Genomic DNA, 12,161 nt, shown 5'->3' on the forward strand with positions numbered 1-12,161 from the left:
TGCACAAATCCATAGCAAAATTTACCTCAAATCCCTTTGAATCTCTCTCAAATCACTTTAGCATAAAATGGAAAACCCTCCTCTTCCTTCCGTGGGCCAAAGCCCCTCCATTCCTCCCTTTCCCGTGGCCCACCTCCTCCTGTCTCTCCGCCCAGTGGCACCACCAAGCCCAACTCAAATCTCCTACCTTCCTAGTCGTGCAGCCCAGGCCGAGGCCCAGCTCGCCCTTTTCACTCTGCAGCCCAGCGCCTATCCCTCCATCCGCAGGCCTAGCTCTCGCGCACGGCACACCTGGCCCAGACGCCGCTGCACCCCCTTCCCCAAACCCTAGAAAGCGTAGAGGCGCTCCCAGGCGTCTGTGGCCGCCGCCGCCACCAAGCGCCACTCCCTCGGGTCCCAGCCTCGACGTCAGCGCCCGACCCCGCCCGCTAGATTGCCGCCGCGTGTCCCGATGCAGGCACGGACACCAGAGATGGCCGCAGCCGCCCGTCCAAACCCTAGCACGCCGCTATAAAAGCCTTGGCCGCCGCTCCTCTTCACCTGTTCCCCATCCACCGCCACCACGCTTCTCCATCGCAACCGTCGTGCCGATCCACCTCGTCTGCACCACGCATGGAGCCTGCCTTGACCACCGCGAGCCTGCCCTCCACCGCGACCGCGACGTCACAGCCAAGCCATGCCACCACCTTGACGTCGTCCCCCGCGGCCGCACCGAGCTCTGCTTCGTCCTCGTCGACCGTCGTCGCCAGCCTCGGCTGCTCCTCCTCGCACCGAGCCTCGTCGTGCTCTGCCTCCTCGACCAAGCCGCGTGCATGCCGAGCGCCTCATCGTCGTGCCTGCATCGCATCGCGCCGCTCTCTTTGGCAGCCCATCATCGACGCCATGGCCTAGCCGTCCTCGGGACCACACCGACCGGATTCGCCCTGGTCCGACCGTCCTGCGCCTCCCATCGACGCCAGCCCAGCCGCAGCCGGTCACGGCCGGACCCTGCTTCTGCACCAGCGGCCGCCGTTGGCATGTTACAGTCGGCCATTGGCCACTCTGCATCGAGCCAGGGCCGCGCTCGTCAAGCCGACGCCACCGGCCTCTTCCTGCTCCTCGCCGTCTGCCACGCCGACGCCGTTACCTCCTCTGGTGAGCTCGGCAAGCCCCTAAAGCTCCTTCCTTTTCTCGGTAATCTACTTGTCCAGGTCGAGACTCACACCGGCCGTCTCCTTTGCCTCCGTTCTGCAGAGGCCGCAACTTCAATGCGTCCTTTGCCGGCAAGCAGCAAAGCCATGCAGGCATCCACAGCATCGGTGCCGGACCTCGCTGACCCGTCCGACCATCGTAGCTGCCTCTTGGTCGCCTGCAGCTCGCCGTCGCAGCCAAACCGGTTCGCTCTGCCTTCCTGCAGCTCGGGTGAGTACCCGACACCAAAGTTCCCACTTTTCTCTCTTATGACTGTTCGTGCCTGAGACCGGCCTTCGTGCCATGACCTTTCACCACCGCAGGAAAGCCGCAGCCCTGCAGTGCCATCCGTCGGAGCTCCGACGCCTCCCAGTCAGCCGTAGCCCCGTCCGGCCAGCCACAGCCAGCCAGCAGTTGGCCGTAGCCAGCCAGCAGCCGGCCACAGCTGGCCAGGGGTGGCTGCAGTAGGCCACAGCTGGCCAGATGCTTGTTGCAGCTGGCTGTGACTCGCCCAGATGCTCCGTGACTCCACCGCAGCAACCCGTCGCCTTTCTCGCCATCATCATGGTCGAACCTTTGAAACCTCGCCGACGCCGTCCTCGACGTCAGTCGATAAAAACCTTCCTTTTGTTATTGTTCATACTTGTTCTTACATGATTTTCACTTGATATCTATACCTATGCCTGTGCCGTGCCTTCGTGCCGGTCTATCTCTAGTGCTATGGTTGTGTGCTACTACATTTCGATCATTGTTTGTGTTGTTGGATCTTTGTGTGTTTGTATTGTTGCCTGTGGACCGAGCCTTTGAGCCGGTAGAGAGAGCAACTTGATTGTACATTGCGATCGCGAGCTCGTCTTGCCATGGCCGTAATGCCGAGCATGATCCCTTCTCTCATATTTTAGTTGGCTTTGTAGGACTACGATCATTAGCGACCCTACTCCGCCCTTGGATGTGGCCATTGCCGACTCAACATCGGTGTGGATATCACCCACACACGATGAACCCTCTATGACCAAGTCTAGTGGGATATGAATTAGGGGACGACCATCGTGGAACCAACGGATGCCAACTTGTGTAGGTGTAGCTTGTGGCCGCGAGTTCTCCTTGCCATGACCATGGAGTTATACCTCTCTTTTGCCCCTTCGTGCCCGAGCCCCTCATAGGCTTGTGCCGCATAGACCATAGCGTTCCCTTCAGATCTAGCGGTGACAAACGCATTGATACGAACCCTGGGGATAGCATTGTGCTTGATTTAGTTGCACGAAGGTCATGGTGTCCTACGAGTGGGTTCGGGCTTGTCAATTCGCTGTTTAGTGTGGCAGGATCTCTTGTGCATCGCTCCTCTGGGTTCCCGCCTATTGCGATGGCATGCAGATCAGAGGGTAGCGCTCTCACTTGTTTCATTCTTCGGTTTCTGCCTTGCCATGGCAAGTAAATCAAAGAGTGGTAGGTCTTGTTACCCGTGCCTCTCCTTTTGTTGGTCTGACTCTTTCAACCTCCATCTGTTACCATGGCGAGCAGGTTGAAGGAATGCGGAGACCATTCTTCTATCTTCCCTTGTCCTCTCTATCGATCCCTAGTCGATCTAGTAAGATGTGGATTGAGCCCTCTTGTTCCAACTTCTTCGATTCATGTCTATTGCCATGACATGAGAATTGAAGTACCGTGGAACCAAAATCCCTTTTCGCTTGTTTGCTTCCCTTTGGTGTTCATTTATTTCTCTCGTGATTCCATTCCTTTGATTGCCGTCCGATACTATGGCGAGTGGATCAAAGGAAGGTGGATCCCTTGTCCCTTCCCCCTCTCTTTTGGTCCCTTCGTGCGCAAACCCCTTGTATGCTTGTACCTATATTAGACCGTAGCACTCCTTAGGTTCTCGCGGTGACAACCACACCGCTAAGACCCCTAGGGATGTCTTGGTGCCATTCGGTGCACATAGGTCATGGTACCCTATGAGTGGATTTGGGTGCTTGTATTTCTTTTTGTGTGTCACTCCTTTCGATGCCCCCGCCTTTGCCATGACGTGTGGATTGGAAGAAGGTAGACCACTGCCCCTCTTCTCTCTTCTCCTGTTCCAACCTCTCTTCGGTTCACGCCGATTACAATGGCGTACGGATTGAGAGAGACCAAAACTTAGTTGTTGTAATTTTTGTAAGTATGAAAGACCCCATTTGATGCAGTTTCTCAACTTTCCATACTTGCTAGGAGTTGCTTGTCTAGCCTTTAATCTTTTGTAGAGAATGGTTGTTTGATCATGCCAAGGTGTCTTATGGAATCTTGTGATGTGCTAAACATGTTTAGAACTAGTATGTTTGCGTTATTTGACATCTTTGCCTTCTCTACCGGAGAAGAGATATGCACCTACTCGATAAAAAGAATTAAAAGTTGATTACCATCTTGCCATTTTTATGATATATGTTTAGTAGTAGAACCTTAATCATGGTTGAAATGACTAAATTTGGTGTTGCCACATCAGCCTTAGTGCTTCTTGTGTTATGCTTAACTAAATACCTTGTAAGTGCTTATGTTTATGTGGTATGAGCTCATGCTTGTCTTATGTGCCTCTTTGTAAGGCACTTTGTGTTGCCTTCCTTTATTGTCATGCATTGCCTCATTGCATATCATCTAGGTACGTTAGATGAATGATGCAAAGAAATGAAGGACTGTGGTATTGGAGCCAACCAAAAGATGGTGTAACGGTAACCAAGTCCAGCAGTTAAAGATGATGAATGATCATGTCCTGAAGATGAAGCTAAGGGCCTGTTTGGTTTCCATAAGTCAAGGTGACTTATTAAGTCAGGTGACTGAAAATCAGTGACTTATAAGTCATGCCTGTTTGGTTGTAGATGACTTATAAGCTCATTAAAGGTGTGGGCCCCACGCGAAAAAGGGTGACTTATAAGTTTTAAGCAGGGGTGAACCAACTTAAAACTTATAAGCAGGGGTGACTTATAAGTTGGTGGTGTTTGGCAAAATAAGTCACTTTTTTCACCTTTTAACTTATAAGTAGGTGACTTATTTGGAACCAAACAGGCCCTAACTAATTGACATTGTGCTTCAAACCCAAGCAAGCCCCGGAGCATTCTAAGTCTCCTATCTCTCCTTTAAAAATACACTTGAGTATATCTTTTGTATTGTGCATTAGGTTATAAGAGTGGTTATGAAACCTGTTGCTGCTTGACTTACCTTGTCCACAATATATATGCCTGCAATCTTACTAGTATGTGTAGATCGCTCTATACTTAGCTATGCTTAGACCGGTAGAAGTCAGGTGATTGCTATCACCTACGAGATATAGGTGGCTACTCTGACACGGTTGGCTATATTTGCTATCGTGGAAAAGAACCATATGATAATGGATAACTGGAGACCGGGCGGGATCCAGTGTTACTATAACTATTGTTGATTTCGGTTAGGCATGTGTTCTTTGATCCCGTCTGTGTCGGTTAAGGACCGTACCATTGTCTGGACCTTGGTTGAGATTGAACGTACCTTCACATAACGGCCGGATAACTCGTTCCGACTGCGAAACTGATTAGCTTGTTCGGGATGAGTTATTGGACCATTAGCATTGCTGGGAGGAGAGTATTGAAGGAAGGGGACAAGTCCAAGACCATGTTTGCAATGGGCTATGGGACTACGGGCAATTCATGTGAGGATGCAAGATCATAAGTTTTGCGAAACGGTCCAATCTCACCGCCGAATGGAGTGAACAGTGACTCACATGAGCGGTTAGCTCGTGGGGATGTGTGATACGGGCTTTACCTAGCTGGATGAAATCGATTCGAGTCGCCGTCTCTCCCAGATAGTGAGAAACTTGGTCACTGTCCAGCATCGTAGTAACTGATGGAATATGATGATTATGTTGATTATGCTCAACCGGATATGGTTACTACTGTGATGCTTATTAATCAAATGATTGTTACAGGATAAATGCAAACTTAGCTCTAATTAGCTTTACTGAACTTGATGCTAAAACATTGATGAAAATATTAAAAGTAAGGACTTATGTTAGTAAAGCTCTTTTGCAAAGTTATGTTATCCAATCATCTCCACCAAATAAACATTGCATATCCTTGGAGTCATTCTATTTTTCTCCTGTCAGGTAAGTCTTGCTGAGTACAATGAGTACTCAGGGTTTTATCCCACCCTATTGCAAGTGAAGTTCTAGTCCCGCTGAAGATGGGTAACAATGTCGGTGGGCTCGACTGCTCTGTATATGGTTCTCATCTATGCTTTTGTTGGAGGGTGTCAACTGAGCTAGCAATATGTTTCAAACTTATGGTTTAGTAATCCTCTCAAACTTATGTTGTTTTAACTTATCAGATTTGAAACTTGGCTTTGTATTGTTTAATTTTGAACCCAAATTGTAATATCATTTTGCTGCGAACTCTGAGTATGTGATATGTATTTGCTTAATCAAGTACGATCTTGGTTGTGATGTGGCTTATCGAGGTCCTTCGTGACACTCGACAGACTACCGGGTTTATATAAGTGATAGTATGCGCGTGCCAATGTTCTTAACGGGGGCAGTCATACTTGATCTTGTATAAATTGGGCGGTTCTGTCACAGTGATATGGACGTGCCTAGCTGACCTTTCCCTGTTTCCCTGTCGTGCTACCCTCTTCTCGGCTCCCGACGTTATGTGTCGTGTGGATCGAGAGGACCTGTAGCCAGTCCCCTATTTCTCTTGTCCCATTCTCTTTTGCTTGCGCCAATTGCCATGGCGTGTAAGCCGAAGTACCTTTGGACCAAGTCACAACTCTTGCGTTTTGCGTTGTTGTTCATTCTTGCTTGTTTGTGCTTAGTTGTGACTTGTGGGTTAAAAGGCTACAAGGGCCTAACCCTGTTGCGCTTGTCTCCCTCTCCTGCTTGCAATCTTTCTGGTTCCCGTTAATTTCCATGACGCCCAGATCGGGAGACTGCAAGCTGAGGTGTATGTTTAAGTTGAGCTGGAGTCTAGGCCATTTCTCTTAAAGCCGTACAGGTCGACACGATCGACCCAGGAAGTACTGGATATTTTGAGGTTACGACTCGAGCTTGTGCTTAGCAGGCAACGACTCCTGTTCTTTTGAGCCCGAGGATCGGACACCCTCCATGAGGGCTAAGTCTTTTTGGTGTTCCTTCATTGTTGGCCGCTCTTTCTGTGTCTTGCTACCTTTTGGGAGTTGTTGGTTCTTGGTTTAGGGTTTGATTGCTCCTTTGCCTTGTTTGTCGCTTTGTCGAGGTAGTTGCATCGAGGATAACGTCGACTGAAGCGGAATCTATTGGAGGAAGAGAACATGGAGGACAACAGGATGTGAGCGACTATGGATCGGCAATGAACAGGTGTCACGTCCCACCCAACCTTATAGAATCCCATTAGACATGCAAATACATAGATGCTAGTGCTTTACTTTTGCAAATGAACTATGATAGGTTGCATGGTAGAATTGTTTGTAAAGCCATTACCTTGTCGCAACCTTACCCCTGCACACCCGCTGTTAGGATAGACGCTCGCATTACTTGCTCGCTACTACTTCTACTTTCCATTATATCTGTGATGTGATGCTGAGTGGAGGATTGTTTGTGAGTGGCTAGGCACTGTGTGCCGCTATAATGATAACAACTTGGGGAGATCTTGGCGGGTGTCTTGGGTGTGTGGTGAGGGTTGATTCGACCGGACAGGATGCTACGACGAGTATTTGGATGAATCTTGCTGAGGGGGTGTGACCTAGGCATCCCCTGCGTGAGGTACCTGTGGCGGGTACATGTGAGATGAGTAGATCCCAGGGAGGTGTGTCTTCATGGGACAAATCCCCAGGATGGAGGTGCTATTATGGCATGGGGTATTGTTTATCCCCTTTGAGAAGATATCCTGTCTGGTCTCCCTAAGGACTGGTATGTCGAGAAAACCGGCTCATATGACCCTTCGTGTACACCACTCGTTCTTGTATGGGCGGGAAACGGCATGCCGTCTAGCTAGGGCGATGCCACTACTATTAGGTTGGAAGCGGATAGTGTAGGGAGGTATGGGCTGGCGGCCCACACCCTCCTAAGACAGCGTGGTAACCTTAGCGGCCCGGTACTACATCTCACAGTCTCAGCGTTCCGGTGGAATCCGGAGTGCCCCAGGGCTGAGTGGTAGGGTGGCATCGTACCGGTTAGAGGGTAGCCCAGTATCGGCCTAGACGATGTACAGCATCGATGATGGCGATCTTGTGGTTCCAGGTGTACATGCTCTGTAGAGTTGATCGATCTATACGTATAGCCGTGTGCATGGTTGTGGACATTCCTATGTTCTACGCTTCACTCGCTTAGAGAGAGGTGTCCTTTCTTCTCTTCCCCCTGGTTTGGTTTGGATCCTGCTGTTAGCCGCTGAGGCAAGGACGAGAGGGAGTTGTCCTTGTTGCATAGAGAGCGAGAGTGTGGTGAGATGTGTGGGCTGGGATGGATGGATGTTGTAACACCCTGGTGTTACATTGTAACGTTTTGCTGAAATAATTCGTAAGCATCTGATTTATGTGCATTGGTGTATGATAGGCTTTATAATCCATGTTTGGCTTGGAAACATTTTTACGAAACGTACAGAAAAAGGTTATGTTTCGTGTCACATAACGCGTTTATTACCTGAATCAAAAATTTTGTTAACACAAAATGTTATAAACGTTTTGGGAATGATGATAAAAAGTTGCGGTCGATGACATGGATGGCTAGCGCGTACTTCCCGGGGGTCGGGTTTGGGGTTTCGACGCGAAACCTTTCTAAACGACGCCCTCCGCGGCGGTTTTTGAAGTGGTCGACGAAGCCACCTTTGGCATTAGTTGTGGAACAATTGTCTTAAGGAGTAGCGAAATGTCGCAACTATGGGTGATGGCTCAGTGTACCCCTTGTCGCATCGAGCAATTGGCTTAGCGTTTGGGACATGGCGTACGCAATTTCTAGCTGCTTTAAAAATCGTGCACACCACCTGGCTGGGCGTTGGGCATGGTCACCACCACGGTCGGCTTGCCAACGCGCTGTGTCGCGCAGGCCTGAGCCACTGCCGCGCTCGGCTGTGCTGACGACGCCGTTCACTCGCCCGCCCCGCGCGTCTTGACCCTCTGCCTTGCTGCTGCCCGCCTGCGCGCTCTGCCTCGCTGCTGCTCGCCTCGCCAACCGACGCGTGGCGCCCGGACCGCGGCCGTGGTCTGCCCGCGCCTTGCTCTGCGCCACCGTGGCCGTGTCGCCACCGGGTCCCGTGTTCGCGTCGCCAGTGGCTACGTGGTACCGCGCCTGGACTCCCTTGGCTGCTTGCGCGCTGGTCTACGGCCTGCTTCGCCATCTCCTCGACGTCGCGTTGCGGTGTCCGTGGGCTGGTACTACCCGCAGGCGAGCCATGCCGCGTTTCGTCGTTTGCTGCTGCGGCCGTGCGAGCGGCTGTCGGGAGCATGCCCTAAGGTTCCCCATGGCCAGGCAAGTCAGTACCGAGCGTTGACGTTGCTGGTGAGCCATACCGCGACGGGACCTCCTCTGTATCCGTTGTCTCCTAGCCGTCGCGACCTTTTCTTCCAATTCGCCGAAGTGGGTGCACCGTTTTCCAATCGGCTTTGCTTGCAGCTCCGTTAGACAGCCGGTCGTCTAGCCTACCCCACCGCGCTGCCATTCTCGACCCACTGTCCTTCAATTTTGGACTACCGCGCCACCGGGTCCATAAGGCCGTGCCGATGCCCTCCAGCGGCGAGCCAGTCCCACAGTGCACCTCGTGGCGATTCAGTGCACCCACAGACTCGCCATGTCCTCCTGAGCACCCCGCGCACCTCAGTCCTAGCATCGCAGCAGGCCAGCCCCACCGCCACGGTAGTGCCCCCGTCGATCATCACCGCACCGCCGCGAGCTCACGTGGCCAGCTTTGCTCAGACCGCCTCCAACCTAACCGTCAACGCAGGGGTGTCGGTGAGTGCTCCCTGGTGCTCGCTAGCTCGTGCGCTGGCCTCACCTTCGATGTTGCTCACGGGAATGCGCTCGCTCTTGCAGGTCAGGAGCCACCGCCGGGGAGGGAGGTTGTGCCTGCATCTCTGCTCGTCGTGTCGCCTCCAGTAGCTTCTACGTGCTATCCAGGTACCTATCGACCCCTTAGGTAGGCTGTAGGGGTTCAGGTGAGGCCGGCGTGGTCGCCCGGTGCCGTGCCGTCGCGCCGGTGCGCGCCCTGGGGGGGCCAGGGACCTCCTCGCGGTGAAGAAGAGGAAGTAGGAGGGTGCTGGTGTAAAACGGTAGAGTAGCGAAACAGTACCGTAGAGCTCGTAGTAAATGCTGAGTTCGTCGGGGGTGTTCGTGCAATTTTTACCGCGCGAGCAGGCTTTCCCCTTCACGGGCCGTTGGCCATCTGGGCCGCGCCTCCGCGTGGGCCACGCGCCTGGCTGCTGTCGCGCGCGGGCGGGATGGCGAGTTGGGTCGGGCCGCGCGTCGTGGGCCGGCCAGGGAGGTTTCGTTTTCTCCATTTCATTGTATTAGAAATTGTTTATCTATTTAGGTTATGAACTGAACTTCAATAATTAGAAGTAAATTGCATGATTGTCCAAAAATAGCGAAATAAAGTTTGTTAGGTTCGCAAAAATATCGACTACCTGTTAGTACAGTTGGTTCCCCATTAGTGGTTAGGATGGTAGGCCCATAAGCTTGAAGTAGAGGGCTTAGCGGTATATCGATCTTTAAGTGCAAGATTTGTTGTGGTAAACCGACGATAACTTTAGCTTTGAAATCGTTACCGTAGGTTCCTTAGGCATTTATATACTTGCTGTACTGATGATAATCATAGAACGAGTCGTTGGATGACGTAGTTGTTATCCTTGCTTTATCATAAACTGACATTAGGAGTATGAATATCTGTAGTCATTGTAAGAATATAGGACACGGTCATACTTGTTAGTAGTACTGGTATGTGGCTTAGACTTTAGTAGGTAGACCTCACTTAGTAATGTAATAGAGGTACTTTTGCATTGAGAATTGCTGTTGCCATAGTGTAATCATTGCATCGTCATTTCATGTAGATCACGAACAGGTAGACTTCGTACCCGTCGGTGATCCGGAGTACGACGAGGTGATCGAGGAGTACGAGGAGGAGCTTTTCACACAGGAAGGAGACCAGGATCCTGTTGGTACTGACTTTGCTGACTCGGCACCTGCCCAAGGCAAGCCCCGGTGCATAACCCCTATTTTTAAATGATCACTGAATATATTTATATGATATGCATTTACGTTGCAGGCATTTTATGAAAGCTACATGCATAAATATATCCACCATGAGTTCTACTAGTACAGGTCGAGTAGCTGCTATGCTCAGGATGTCGGTAGCGTGAGTAACCTGTCGTTACTCGCAAATAGGTGATTAAACTATGATATCATGATAAAATGATGGAAAAATGGTGACCGGACAGGGATGTGGATTTGTTACTGGTGGGTGTGAGGGGTTGTGTCCTGCGGCCAACAGGGCATAGCCCGGTTACACTTTTTCCCTGTCTGTGTCAATTAAGGACCGGTCGTTGCATATGACTCTAGGCAAGTCACAGACTTTTGTCCCGAGCACATACTTGGGTATGGGCGCAGGGAAGACTTGCTGCTCTCTTGTCGCGGATCCGGCTCTTTCCGGACCGACTGATGGGAAGAGGAGGTGGTGGAGGTCCTTGCGCCGCACTGAGTCCGGGATTCAGAGGCGGGGGCTTGGAGTCCAAGTTTGGACGGGGACCTGGACACCCGGGACAGGAGAGTGGTGGGTTAGTCCCGCTTGTGCCCGGGGTACAAGCGGGGCATGTGTCTTCGGGGCACCCAGCTGGGCACATTGATTCGCGAATCGCCGGGTTACCCGGTACGGCTTGTCTGCGGTTTAGCACCGTAGTAAGAACTGGAAGTGGAAAAGGAGAAGAAACAGTATCGATTGCTCAACTCTTGCTTGAAAGTAGCACAGGTGCTTATATAGATTGACTAGATAAAAACTTAATACGGCTGATAAGGATAATATATCAATAAGGACTCACTATTAGTGCTGCTTTTGGCTAAAAGAAACCAGCAACCATAAAGCCTAGCATATTCCTTGGAGTCGGGAAAGTATTTCCCACTATCGGATAAGTCTTGCGAGTACATTATGTACTCAGGGTTTATTTACCCCTGTTGCAGGTAATGCTTGAGGAGTACCTTGTGTGGAGGATTCTTCTGGTGGGCTCAGACGAAATCCTTGTTATCTTATCGCTAGATGTTATCTTTTAATATTCCACTGTTTATCATTCCGAACTATGTATTTGGTATTGTAATAACGTACTTTTCAGAAACTCTAATGTATGAGACGGACTTGTGTTGTAACTCGTTTTCATTATTGGATCCTTGGGGAAAAATGTGGATCTTTCGGGCTCTCCCTCTGGGTGTGTCCGACGGATACCGCTCGCGGTAGTGGCTTTCGGGGTGCTTAGTGTCTGGTGGAAGACGAGCGCCTCTGTAAGTACGCTATTTCGGGTGGTTCTGCCACAGTTGGTACCAGAGCCAATAATGGTCATGAGTTCCTCACTCTTTTACAAAACTAAAAGTTTGACCAACAAAAGTTTTGCGAAAAATAGGATGCGATTAAGTTAAGTTATATAAGTATAAGCCCTAGCTATATGGTATATCTAGGATAGCGGCACTGGTTTTACCTAATCAGTTTTCTGCAGGTACACTGACTTACGTTGCGTAAGAAATCGCTTAGTATACGGAAAGTGAGTGTGCGATGTGCCGAACATGTTACGAACGCCGCTATATTCCGGCTTGAGTGAACGTATAGGTCGAAGCATGCATCATATAATAGCATCTTACTTGCACTAGGAATTCCCCTTCACGTATAATGAAAGTAGTAAATGGGTAGGACTAACTTAATGAATACTTTAATAAAATGTGCTGTCATCTCTTTAATCCCTAGATTCTAATTGGAAGGGTGTCCTAATGGATGGTTCGTCTCTCTTACAGATGAATCTGAGGTCCGGACGTGGGAGCACCAGTTCGGGAG

The 12,161-nt window shown here is 50.6% G+C and overlaps 1 long non-coding RNA gene across 1 annotated transcript; it reads left to right on the plus strand.

Moving 5' to 3' along the window:
• The first annotated feature begins 307 nt into the window (after window positions 1-307).
• Window positions 308-1,939, plus strand: LOC136505813 (uncharacterized). Its single transcript, XR_010771327.1, has 2 exons — window positions 308-1,134; window positions 1,234-1,939. It is a non-coding gene; the product is annotated as an uncharacterized lncRNA (long non-coding RNA).
• Window positions 1,940-12,161: the final 10,222 nt, after the last annotated feature.

This window comes from Miscanthus floridulus, chromosome 14 (genome assembly GCF_019320115.1).
Source record: "Miscanthus floridulus cultivar M001 chromosome 14, ASM1932011v1, whole genome shotgun sequence".
NCBI lineage: Eukaryota > Viridiplantae > Streptophyta > Magnoliopsida > Poales > Poaceae > Miscanthus > Miscanthus floridulus.